This window comes from Octopus sinensis, linkage group LG21, assembly GCF_006345805.1.
Source record: "Octopus sinensis linkage group LG21, ASM634580v1, whole genome shotgun sequence".
NCBI classification, from domain to species: domain Eukaryota; kingdom Metazoa; phylum Mollusca; class Cephalopoda; order Octopoda; family Octopodidae; genus Octopus; species Octopus sinensis.
In genome coordinates, this window is record NC_043017.1 from 31,727,097 (window position 1) to 31,742,096 (window position 15,000).

A 15,000-nucleotide genomic window follows, 5' to 3' on the forward strand; every position below is an offset into this window, starting at 1 on the left:
GTAAAGAAATAGGTATTTCGTCTGCCGCTACGTTCTGAGTTCAAGTTCTGCCAATGTCGACTTTGCCTTTCATCCTTTCGGGGTCGATAAATAAAGTACCAGTTACGCACTGGGGTCGATGTAATCGACTTAATCCGTTTGTCCGTCCTTGTTTGTCCCCTCCATCTTTTTTCTTTGTCACTCTGACTTTTATTGATGTCTTTCAATAATTTTCTCCCCATAAATACATGTTCTGGAATGATGATACAGAAGTCCATTGGTGGTATGTAAACAACAACAACAACAACAACAAAAATATTTGTAATCTAAATTTTCAATCCTCCCATCCAGTATCAAGCAAGCCTTGTGTGTGTGTGTGTGTGTGTGTGTGTATTTGTAAGAAAAAATATATTTACTAACAAGAAAGTATGTTATTAAATATAATCTACAAAAGCGCTTCGACATATGAGCTAATTTGTTCCTGTAGACTACTTTTAAAGCAAAAACTCATAAAGCAGAGTAATAATTTCCCATAGTAACTATGTTATAAATCGTAGTTCATTTCTAGAAAAATATTTTATCTAACAATTTATGACTCATAAATAAATGGCAATAAAACAACAGTAGAATGTTAAGAATATTTTATGTAAAGTAAAAGAATGTCAGAATCATTTGTAATAATAAATATTGTTATAATAATCGTTTTCTGAATCACTTTCCTTGACTCTAGACTCGTGCACATCATCACTTGTAGTTGCTGATTCACAAGCACTCATAGACGGATCTGTAGATTTCTTTTTAAAAAACAAGCCCAGTGTTCATTGTTTACATTTTTTACATTTAATGGATATTTGAGCTCATTCGTTGTTAACACAACGTTTCGGCTGATATACCCTCCAGCCTTCATCTGGTGTCTTGGGGAAATTTCGAACCTGGGTTCTCATTCCTGGGATCAAACTCAGAATCTTGGGGTTAGTAGTCTGTGCTCTTAACCACTACGCCATATGCCTGTGGTTAAGAAAGCGGGCTACTAAGATTCCGAGTTCGATTCCAGGCAGTGACCTGAATAATAATAATAATAATAATAATATAATAATAATAATAATAATAATAACAGCATCAAAAAATACCTTAGGAATGAGAATCCAGGTTTGAATTTTCCCCTAGACACCTGATGAAGGCTGGAGGGTATATCAGCCAAAACATTGTGTTAACAACAAACAAGATGAGGACAAATATCTGTCAAATGTAAATAATGTAAATAATGTACTTAATTCCTCAACTCTTAAATATAGAACTGAAAGCTTTGTATTGTTTGCTAAGTAGTTGTTTTTTTGTTCTCTATAAATTTCTCAGTAACATGCAGAAGCATTTGTTATGGTAGTAGAAACTGTTGCACATCATTCAAAATTTGGATCTTGTGCTTAAAAAATAAAACTCGTAAACCTGGGGTCTCATAGAACTGGTTTTCATAAGGAGAGATATTACTGTATCTTTTACATACCTTGTTAAATCACTCTATCACCTTAAGACATTCCTTACACACTTGCATGCTCAAACACTGACAAACACACTCACACTCACATTCAAGGTGGAAGCCACTTGCCAAAGGTGCCTCATTAGATTAGGACCAGGGAAAGAATATAACATGAGAGTGTAAAGCCTTAAAAAATGTTGTATTAGTGTAACACTTGATAAGAAAGGAAAGAGTCTTAGACATCTGAGATGCTTGTTCTTCAGAGAAAAATAAATGAATGTGGAAAATTGGTGGCAAAAATTAAGATAAGAAAAGGGAGAGGTAAAAAAAAATAGCTAATGTGTATTGTGGAAATGCAGTTATAAGCCATGAAGGGAGGAGCTTCTTAAATTAGGAAAAGCATCTAAACCTAATCAGTGGGTCCCTCATCATCTGCCGGCTTCTCAGCTTAATCAAAAGGTTGCCTTCTGTTCGTCCTTAAAGTGTAGCCTTGCAATTGAATCTTTCCAGGGTAGAATCCTCGCAACTGAAGAAAAGCAAATTTTCTAAAATCATCTCCAAAAAAAATGACGATAGCTGGCAATATGAATTTGCCAACTGTAAATAAATTAAAACCTATGACCACATGTTGTGATGTGGAAAGATGCTGACCACCCCCATGTGACCAAAAGTGGACTGGGGCATTTCAATAAAATAAAGAAACTGTGAAAACTGTGGGTAGTTGACAGTGAGTGGTTTACAGCGTTCATCATTCATATTGGATTGTCTCAGTTTAAAATCGTATCCACATTTGGCATAATATGGAGCACATTCTATGTGAACATACTAATACCACAAAAGGTTATTCTAGATAACCATATCCAAATATTTATTAGTGTAATACTATTCTACACCTTTGTATATATATATAGTCAATTTAAAAGACAGAGGAAAAAGAAAAAGAGAAAAGAAACAAACATGGATACATAGTACAAGCAATGTATTAATATGACACTCAGAGAAAGAAGAGAGTTGTTGTTTTACATTTTGAGCATAGCTCTTCATCGGAAACAGGAATAACCGGAAAGTCTCCCCTCTCCATGCTACCATGGTAACCCATAGGAAAGGCAAAGGCCGATACATCTTGGCATCACAACACATTTTTACAGCTAACTGAATGGGAGCAACATGAAATAAAGTATATTGCTCAAGAACACAACATACAACCTAGTCCAGGAATCGAACGCATTATCTCATGATTGTGAACCAACACTCTGACCACTGAGCCATGTGCCTTCACTCAGGAACTAAATATGGCACTAAATATGGAAATGTTGCCTCTTCATCGTTGCTCCCCTGACCTTGCACCATCATCTCGTTATCATCTTTTCAGTTCATTAAAATATTATTTGAGTTGTTTGGAGGGAGAAGAATTTATGAATTCTGAAGAGGTTGGAGATGATCTTGAGTGCTTTGAATCCTGAAGAATGTTACACTCTAGGGATCAACAAATTGTCAAGTAGATGGGTTCTTGTTATCAATGACGAGGGGAAATAATAATATCATTATTAGATATATCAATTAAGACTAAAAAAAAAAGTATTTGTTTCCTCCTTGGAATGTGACAGCACTTTTTTTGTTTTTTCTAGTCAAAGACAACAACATCATCATCATTATAACTGTCATCGTTGTCATCTGCACTACCACCATCATCATCACCATCACCAAGTAAGTTTTATCTTATATATATATATATATATTTATTTATATTTATATATATGTATATATATATGTATGATTATCAAAATTATAAATTATAAATTAGGGTATCTACGAGAAACCACCAAGCTAAAAATAGCAGCCATGATCACATCATGGCTGCCATTTTCAGCATGGTGGTATCTCGTAGATACGCTAATTTATAATTTTAATAATTATTACCTTTGAAGGTTATTTTTTCCATGCTGACCACTTGATAAAATCGTTATTTTATTTTTAAATTAACGATCTTATCCTTATATATATATATATATATATATATATATATATGTTTAAATTTACCGTAAATGGTCCATTTACATACTGAACACTGCTTGGTAAAATCATTAATTACTAATTAATTAATTAATTTTACCCTTATTATTATTGACTATATATATATAATATATATATATATATATAATATATATATATATATACATACATATATATATATATATAATATGTGTGTATGTATATAAAAAGATAGATACACACACACACACGCACACACACGTGAGAGAGTGCTAAAAGGTTTCAGGCTTTAAGGGTATCACAAAAGACCTGGTAGGGGGCCCAACCGTCCGAGTTATTTTATACAAAACTTAGAAAAACTGAAGGACCACTGCAACAAGTGTGTGAATCTGAAAGGGGAACATGTTGAATAAAATCATAAAGAATTGATTCTGCTGTATTTCCTTTTACCCAAAGCTGGGAACCTTCCAGCACCCCGACATATATGTATATAATATGTAAGCAAATTGACAGAGGTGTGATAGCTTCATTATATATTCTGTCAGTTTATAACATGTTCAATTCTACCCTGATGAGGCTTATCTTTCAGCACCAGAGCATCAATGCATGAATGCTGGTGGTTGGGGGTGGCTCTTCCTTTTCTCTCTCTTTCTTAGAATCCATTCCATTCCGACAAGTGTTATGGAGACGTGGGTCCCACTTCTAAGTCTTTATTCTCCAAACATGGAGAATGATTGAGTCAGCGCTGCACACCTCGTTTCATTGAAAACCTGATGTTATTGAAACCTTTGATTGACTGCGCAACATGTAGTGCAGAATGGAAATTATGAAAAGATATGTGAGAGTAAGCGTCTGTGGGTGTGTGTAGATAGATGTGCATGTGTGTATATATATGTGTGTGTATGTGTGCGTGTGTGTGTGCTTATGTGTGTATGTACATGTGTGTGTGTGTGTGTATATATATATATTTTTTTTTTATAAACATTTATATGGATATACAAGCATTATAGACATAAACATCTATATAGATGCTTATATGTCTATGTCTGTCTCTCTATATATATGATATGTTATATAAATATATATATATATATATATATATGTATGTATATACACATATATATTATATATATATACCATATATATATATTACATATATTATAAATATTTTATATACATATATAGATATTATATATACTATATATGTTTATTTATATATATATAAATACATGATATACATAATATATATATGTCATATATTATATATATATATACATATATATATATATATATATATATTGTTTATATATCTTATATATATATATTATACATATATATTATATATATGTCATATATATATGTATATTATACATATATATACACACATATATGTATATATCTATATATACATATATACTTATATATTCATCATTTACTCTCTTTCTCTCTCTCTTTATATATATGTGTGTGCATGTGTGTATATACATACATATATATATATACATATATATATATATATATGAAATTCTGTGTGTATCAATATTTACACTTTCGCTTCTGTCAGCAAAGAGCAGCCGTCACAAGCAGCACTACAAATAAAACAGCAGCAACAACAACAACAACAACAACAACACCAACAACAACATTGATATATGTGATGTCAACATCAACAAAAATTACTGACAGTTCATGAAACAAAAAAATAAAAAATATAAAAAGAAATAATAACTTGCAGAAAATAAAAAAAAAGGCACATCCCTCTGGATGAGAGTTATTCCAAAGAAAACAAAAAAAAAAAAAACATAAACAAGGAAAAGACCTGCCACCTTTTGTACATGTAGTTTTGTCTACAGCTGCAGGTTGCAGGGAATTTGTTGGTTTTCAATTTATAAAAAGAAGCAATCTTGATTTGTTGACAAGAAAATCTGTTTCTATTTGCTTATGAACAACATTCATGTGTTACATATTCTAAAAGAAATTGTTTCAGTAAGGTTTTTTTTTCTCCCTATTTTTTTTTAAAGATTCAAAGATGAATTATATTTTCTTAAGAAGGGCTACATTTATTTTTGCTTTAGATTTCTACATATTTTTTATTCCTTAAATTTTCTCTATTCTTCTTTCTTTTTCTTTTTTTTTAAATATTTTTGTTCTCTCTTTGTGGTCTTTTTAGTTTCTGTTTGTGGCCCTTTCACAACTTAAAGTGACTTGACAAGCAATGCTTACCAGAATATATAATACGTGCATTGTATGAGTCAATTGTCTTTGTTTCTGTTTATTGTTATAGCTTCATTTTATTGCTGAAAATTTGTCTTCCTTATTTGGCTTTTGCTATTTTATTCCTATTGTTCTGTCTAAGTCATATCGCTTCTATCAACTAATGAGTCATGAGAAGCAAAATCAAACAAAAAAATCAATGAAAAACAACAACAACAACAACAACAGAACAACAACATCATGCAAAAATATATAATTACATGTTGAAAATCAATAATGGCTTCAAAGGATTTCAAATTTTGGTAAAAAAATAAAACGATTGTAGGGTAAGTTAATTACATCAATCCTAGTGTTCAATCCTAGGACTCATTTTATTGGATTCATTAGGATGGAAGGTAAAGTGGATTTCAGCAGATTTTGATCTCAGAGCATAATGAAGAAATGCTTCTAAATGTATGGACTGACTAGCGAGCAATTCTACCAATTCCCTGCCTTAAAGAAGAAAATAATAAGAGGAATACGAAGTGAAAGATGGTGTTGATTTCAGTGAAAGAGAATTATGAATGGCAGAATAGAGGTGGATATAGCTGGGGCCAGTTTTCAACCAATTAGATTTGTTCAAATTGGACTCCATGCCAGGAGGGGGCCGTACACACATGCTCAACTTGTAATAAAACAATAACGATTTCATATGAGCTTTCAATTTTTAGTATATCATTTTAGATAATGGTGGAAGCATTAAACATCAATCTTCAGCTTTTGTAGAGTAAAGGGCGCCACTAACTATTCTCTTATTGAGCCCTAACAACAATTCTCTTATTAGACCCCACTAACAATTCTCTTATTGGGCCCCACTAACAATTTTCTTGTTGGGCCCCACTAACAATTCTCTTATTGAGACCCACTAACAATTCTCTTACTAGACCCCACTAACAATTCTCTTATTAGACTCCCACTAACAATTTTCTTATTAGACCCCCCACAAACAATTCTCCTATTGGGCCCCACTAACAATGCTCTTATTGAGCCCCACTAACAATTCTCTTATTAGACCCCTACTAACAATTCTCTTATTAGACCCCACTAACAATTCTCTTATTGGGCCCCACTAACAATTCTCTTATTGAGCCCCACTAATAATTCTCTTATTAGACCCCTACTAACAATTCTCTTATTAGACCCCACTAACAATTCTCTTATTGGGCCCCACTAACAATTCTCTTATTGAGCCCCACTAACAATTCTCTTATTAGACCCCTACTAACAATTCTCTTATTAGACCCCACTAACAATTCTCTTATTGAGCCCACTAACAATTTTCTTGTTGGGCCCCACTAACAATTCTCTTATTGAGCCCCACTAACAATTCTCTTACTAGACCCCACTAACAATTCTCTTATTAGACCCCCACTAACAATTTTCTTATTAAGACTCCCCACTAACAATTCTCTTATTGGGCCCCACTAACAATTCTCTTATTGGGCCCCACTAACAATTCTCTTATTGGGCCCCACTAACAATTCTCTTATTAGACCCCACTAACAATTTTCTTATTGAGCCCCACTAACAATTATTTTATTAGACCCCACCAACAATTCTCTTATTGGGCCCCACAATCAATTCTCTTATTGGGCCCCACTAACAATTTCCTGTGGGGCCCCACTAACAATTCTCTTATTGGGCCCCACTAACAATTCTCTTATTAGACCCCACAAACAATTCTCTTATTGGGCACCACTAACAATTCTCTTATTGGGCCCCACTAGCAATTCTCTTATTGGTCAACCTGATTCTATAGTAGAAGACTTGCCCAAGGTGTCACGCAGTGAGACTGAACCCAGAACCATGTGGTTGGGAAGCAAACATCTTACCACATCGTCATGCCTGCACCTATTGTTTGTACATTTAGTATAACAAGCAGATACAATTATGTGGTGAAGAAAAGACAACTTCAGATCAACTCCTAATTTTATTTTAATAATTTCAGTAAGCATGGGATACAACTTGAATTATGTTTCAACCTTATTATACCTCCTCAGTTTATCATAGATTTTGATGTATATCATAAAATACTTACCAAAATACTAATGAGAAATTTACAATTCAGATTATATAATATTGTACTCAATTAGAAGTGAATAATTAGCATATTAAATAAAAATCAAATCACTGGGGTTAATTACTCACACCATTTTGATGAAAGTGATCATTAAATATGCTAAGTCAGTGTTATCATAATTAATTTAATGTTCATTCATTAGATATTCTAACAATAAAGTTAACTGTTTAAAATAAAGCTTTTCTTTTTTACAATCAACATCTTATTAAATATTTATTGGACAATTATTGGTAACAACAACTCATAATAATTATAATGATGATTATAATAATGAAGGGGATGAAGATGCTGCTGGTGGTGATGTTGGTGATGGTGGTGGTGGTGGTGGTGGTGGTGGTGGTGGTGGTGGTTATGGTGGTGGTGATGATGATGTGGTGAAGGAGGAGAATCTTATTAATGATGAGAATGACAATATGATAAGGATGATGATGATGATGATGATGATGATGATGATGATAGTTATAACGATATATGATCGTCACCACCATCATCTTCTCTGCTACTGCCACTACTATTGTCATCATCATCATCATCATCATCGTTTAACGTCCGCTTTCCATGCTAGCATGGGTTGGACGATTTTGACTGAGGTCTGGCGAACCAGATATCTGCACCGGGCTTCAATCTTGATCTGGCAGAGTTTCTACAGCTGGATGCCCTTCCTAACGCCAACCACTCCGAGGGTGTAGTGGGTGCTTTTACATGCCACCAGCATGAGAGCCAGTCAGGCAGTACTGGAGCTGGCAGAAACGTTAGCACGCCGGGCAAAATGGTTAGCAGTGTTTCGTCCACCGCTATGTTCTGAGTTCAAGTTCCGCCGAGGTCAATTTTGCATTTCATCCCTTCAGGGTCGATTAAATAAGTACCAGTTACGCACTGGGGTCGGTATAATCGACTTAATCCATTTGTCTGTCCTTGTTTGTCCTCTCTGTGTTTAGTCCCTTGTGGGTAGTAAAGAAATAGGTACTGGCAATGGCCACAGTCAAATGGGGCTATTTATGTGCCACCAGCAGCAAAGGCAACAACCTTGCTCGAATGTTTTTCACGTGCCACAAGCACAATATTGTCATCATTTTCATCATCATCATCATCAGTGCCATCATTGTCATCATTGTCAGTGTCATCGTTGTCATCATCAAAATGCTTTCCAGGGCTATGTTATCAAAGACGTTTCTTTTTTAAGGGCAGCAAATTGTATTGGAAGGAAATTTAGCTGCTGTCTCTAACAACTGAACCAGCCACAGATATTTATGAACTTCACTATACCAGAACCCATTTTTTTTTTGTCCTAATTTCAATGGCATAAATACTCAAAATTGGAATGCCCGTTATCATATCTCATTAAATCTAGCTTTATTCAGTTGACATGGGTGACTTGTACACAATTAAAACCTTATAGCTACCTTGATAATAAAGTAAAGAGAAACAATTGTCTCTTGTTACTCACACCACTACAATAAGAAGTTAAACCACTTGCAAGCTTGCATTTATAATGGTGCTCAAATTGAATAAAAACCAGCCAAAAGGATATTTTTTTATTATTTTGTCGGATAATACACAAATTTTCTTGTATAGAATTGTCAGTTTTATAAGCCTCTGTCAACATATGTATTTGATATAGTCACAGTTAAGAAACACTGCTCAGAGCGAAATAGCTTTTTAACTAAGAGTATCTGTTGAGTAACAACAGAGATAAGTTCAATTCAGAAGTGAGCTGTGGGCGAAATATGGTTGAGAATGACAGGACAGAACAAGTAAATCAACAAATTCAAACAATGAATGCAATAGTATATGTGTGATATAATGATATCTTTACAATAATAATGCATATCATATATAATACATAATATATAATATATGTGTATGTGATATTCGAGTACTGTTTTTTCTACTTTTCTACTTTTCTTCACATTCATAATGCTTACCTCTGTGTGTGTGTGTGTGTTTAGTGAAAGAAAGAAAATGGAGAAAAATGGATGTAAGAATAATTTATTTGTATGATATAAAGATGTTGAAATTTTCTTTTTTTTTAATTACATTACAAATAAATTATAAGTTATAAAGCTCAAAAAGAAAATAGGACCAGCATACATATGTATGTATATATGTATGTATGTATATATACATATATATATACACACACACATATATAAATACACATATATATATACAAATTTGTCTCAATTTGTCTAAAGTCATAAGACACCTGCTGTTATCCTGTTATTACCATTTTTGTTTTCGTTTTTTGTATTTATATTCGTGTGGCTTCATCCGTTTTACTGTCCTTGTGTCGTTTACATTCGTTCCTTTTTCCAAGAGATCTAATGCTCACAGCTTAGTTTTTCATTGGGGCTGGCCGCGTTGGAGCGATATCAGGATTAATCAGCCGAAATTTGCTATGATGATCCGGTTTCAGACTGAAGATTAAGCTTCGAATGACCCGTCTGTTTTCTGTGTTCGTCCCTTTGTGTATTTCACGTTCTTGTTTCTTTATATATAATTTTTATACCTATATATATACATATATGTATTTATACATGTATATATATATATATATATACATTTATACATATATATATCACGTGATCACGTGACTGACCAGTCCATCAGATGTAGTTACACATCGCTGGTCACAATGCATTCGCATTGATTTTTTTCTTTAGCCTTCGAATGACGCCACCCCGCTAGCTAGGGGAGCAGGCCAACAGAAGAAAGAGTGGGAGAAAGTGTGGTGAAAGAGTACAGCAGGGATCACCAACCCCTGCCGGAGCATCATGGAGCTTTAGGGTGTTTTCGCTCAATAAACACTCACAATGCCCGGTCTGGGAATCGAAACCGCGATCCTACGACCGCGAGTCCGCTGCCCTAACCACTAGGCCATTGCGCCTCCACACACACACACCACACACACCACACACACTATATATATATATATATATATTATATATATATATATATGTATGTATGTATGTATGTATGTATGTATATATATATATATATATATATACATATATGTATTTATACATGTATATATATATTTATATACATTTATACATATATATATCAACGTGATCACGTGACTGACCAGTCCATCAGATGTAGTTACACATCGCTGGTCACAATGCATTCGCATTGATTTTTTGATATTTTATTGATATTTTGAAACTTCTTCACCGTTTCTCGTACTGTTAGCGTTCCGTATTTCAGTCGAGTGTGTTAGTATTTATGTGGTAACATCGTAGTTTCGTCTTGCTTTATGTTTGGCTGAAGAAGGTAAAGCAAATATGGGTGAGAGACATATCTTGCAAAACCTGAAACCTGCAGGTACCACATTATCCATTTTCCGGGTGTTTCATCTTTCAGATGTTTCCCTGGAGGTAAGACGGTTTTTTTTTCTCTATTTTGTGCAACACGCATTTACTAATACATACGCGGTGAAGCTACACTTTAGCGTCGTATTTTTACGTTCGCTATTTCCAGTAAATATCGGTACTTTGTTGTGCCCATTTATTTACTAATTTATATATATATATAATATATATATGTATGTATGTATGTATGTATGTATATATATATATATAATATATATATATATTATATAATATATATATATATATATATATATATATATATATATATATATATATATATATATATATATATATTATATATATATATATATTATATATAATATAATAATATATAAGATATATATATATATAATATATATATGTGTGGAGGCGCAATGCCCAGTGGTTAGGGCAGCGGACTCGCGGTCGTAGGATCGCGGTTTCGATTCCCAGACCGGGCATTGTGAGCGTTTATTGAGCGAAAACACCTTAAAGCTCCACGAGGCTCCGGCAGGGAGTGGTGATCCCTCCTGTACCCTTTCACCACACTTTATATATATATATACTTTACTTTTACTTGTTTCAGTCATTTGACTGCGGCCATGCTGGAGCACCGCCTTTAGTCGAGAAAATCGACCCCGGGACTTATTCTTTGTAAGCCCAGTACTTATTCTATCGGTCTCTTTTTGCTGAAGCGCTAAGTGACAGGAACGTAAACACACCAGCATCGGTTGTCAAGCAATGCTAGGGGGACAAACACAGACACACAAACACACACACACATACATATATATATATACATACGACAGGCTTCTTTCAGTTTCCGTCTACCAAATCTACTCACAAGGATTTGGTCAGCCCGAGGCTATAGTAGAAGACTTTGCCCAAGATGCCACGCAGTGGGACTGAACCCGGAACCATGTAGTTCATAAGCAAGCTTCTTACCACACAGCCACTCCTATATTTTATATATATATATATATATATATATATATATAATTTATATATGGTATATATAAATATAATATATATATGTATAATATGTATATATATATTTATATATCTATGTATATATATATATATGTATTATTTATATGGTGTGTGTTTGCGTGCGTGTGTGTATATATATATGTGTGTGTGTGTGTGTGTATATATATATATATATATATATATTATATTATATATATATATCGGAGAAGAAAATGGATATAATAAGATTGAGAAACTCGTGGTTTTCACTGGTATGTCTTTAATTAATTAGATAACAATTAATTAAAGACATACCAGTGAAAACCATGAGTTCCCAAAGTTAATTAATCTGTTTTCTTCTCCTAAATATCCTCAACTTCGGTTTAGCAGCCTAACCACTTGGTACAACCTTACATAAGAATGTACCTACCCAGGTAACAACCAGGAGCGACTCTGAATTTAATTATCCCTTAGAGGTATTAAACCCCTCAAACTCATACGAACACTGTATATATGCATATATATATATATATATATATATATATATATATATATATTATATATATATATATTTATAAAAAAGAAGTTTAAAAACGCCACTATATAAGATAAATTTTAATTTTCTTAGAAATTTTACATGTTTCGGTTCTTCTTGAAAAAATAAACCTTATCAAAAATCTTTAAAAAAGTTAAGTGTAATAAATAAGTTCATAATTGTTTCTTACTGGTCTCAACAGAATCCACGTGGTGGTGTTTTGTGGGGAGTAAGCATAATAGCTGTCTTATGTGTTCGAATATATTATATATATATATATAAGCATATATGTATATATATATATATATATATATATATTATATATACACATATATGTATATACATACATATATATACATAGATATATACAGTGCTGCCTCAACTGGCTCCAGTGCCGGTGGCACATAAAAAGCACCATCCGAACGTGGCCGATGTGCAGGCAGCACGTAAAAAGCACCCACTACACTCGCTGAGTGGTTGACGTTAGGAAGGGCATCCAGCTGTAGAAACATTGCCAGATCAGACTGGAGTCTGGTGCAGCCCCTGGCTTCCCAAACCTCGGTCGAACCGTCCAACCCGTGCTAGCGCAGAAAACGGACGTTAAACAATGATGATGATGATATATATCCATATTTACATACATATATACATACATACACATATATATATACACACACATTTATATATGTATATACACACACACACACATATAAAAATAAATCTGAAGACAGGTGTAGAAACAACAAGCAGGTGTATTAGTTTAACACTTGGGAAAAATTTGTATACAATTGTATATATTTAATATATACACAATAGTATACAGGTGGGTTTAAGAAGCGAGTATTAAGCAGAAATGGTAAAAATGGAGGTGTTATGATTTCTGTGAGACTGTGAATATTACTGGAGCAATAAAAAGCCACTCAAAAAATGCCAAACCAAAAATCAATATATAAATAAATAGATACATCAAAGGAACAACAGACATCGGATAATATAGGACATGTTATGTTCTTTGAACATAGGTACACTACATTCCTGGTATGATTTAGTTCTAGACACAGCATTTAGTGAACAAGAGAATCAAACAGATTAAGTCGATTTTATCAACCACAGTGCATAACTGGTACTTAATTTATCAACCCCAAAAGGATGAATGGCAAAGTCGACCTCAGCAGAATTTGAACTCACAACTTAACAGCAGACGAAATACCGCTAAGCATTTCACCCAGCGTGCTAAGGATTCTGCCAGCTACCATCATCACTATTTTGTGTCTGTTTTCAATGTATTACATCACAGTATATTGTATTATATATTATATGTGTGTGTGTGTATATACATACTATATATATATAATGTATGTATATACATATGCACACACATTTATATATGCATATGTGTATGTGTGTATATATACATATATATATATATATATATATATTTGTATGTATGTATGATTGTATATATACATATAAATATATGAGTATATATAGACATATACACACATACATATACACATATGTGTGTGTATATATATGTATATATATATGTATGTGTACACATGTGCATATAAGCATACATGTGTGTGTGTGTGCGTGTGTAGTTGTAGGCATGTATGAATGTATGTATGTATGTATGTATGTATGTATGTGTGTGTGTGTGTAAACAGGGATGTCCCTAGATAGCTTTACTCATTTGCGTTTGTCATTATTCTTAGAACTGGATGAAACGACTTATGGCCATCTCTGTATATATGTATGTTTGTGTGTGTGTGTATGTATAAATGTGTGTTTGTGTGTATATATGTGTGCATGAAACTAGCGAGGACATCACCAGTGATGCAGATAGGACTCTAGAATAAGACAATGGTTATTAAATGTCAACAGCTGAAAGACATTAATATTACAGGATTACAAGAAGAGACACAAATTTCATAATTTTATCCTAATATTCTTTTACTTACAACTTGCCCAAGCTGCAGCACTACTTTATGAATATAGTCGATCAAACAGAAATCAATACTAAATATTTCAGATGCACCAATAAGTACCGCATTCAATTTGATCGACTCTGGTATCTCACACTTATTTTTGAGTCTGGTACTTCCTCTATCAGGTTTCGTTTGATAAACCGCTAAGTTACAGGTATGTCTACAAACCAGTACCAATTACTCTTTTACTCTTTTATTTGTTTCAGTCATTTGACTGTGGCCATGCTGGAGCACCGCTTTCAGTCGGGCAAATCGACCCCAGGACTTATTCTTTGTAGGCCTAGTACTTATTCTACAGGTCTCTTTTGCCGAACTGCTAAGTTACGGGGACATACACACACCAGCATCGGTTGTCAAGCAATGCTGGGGAGACAAAC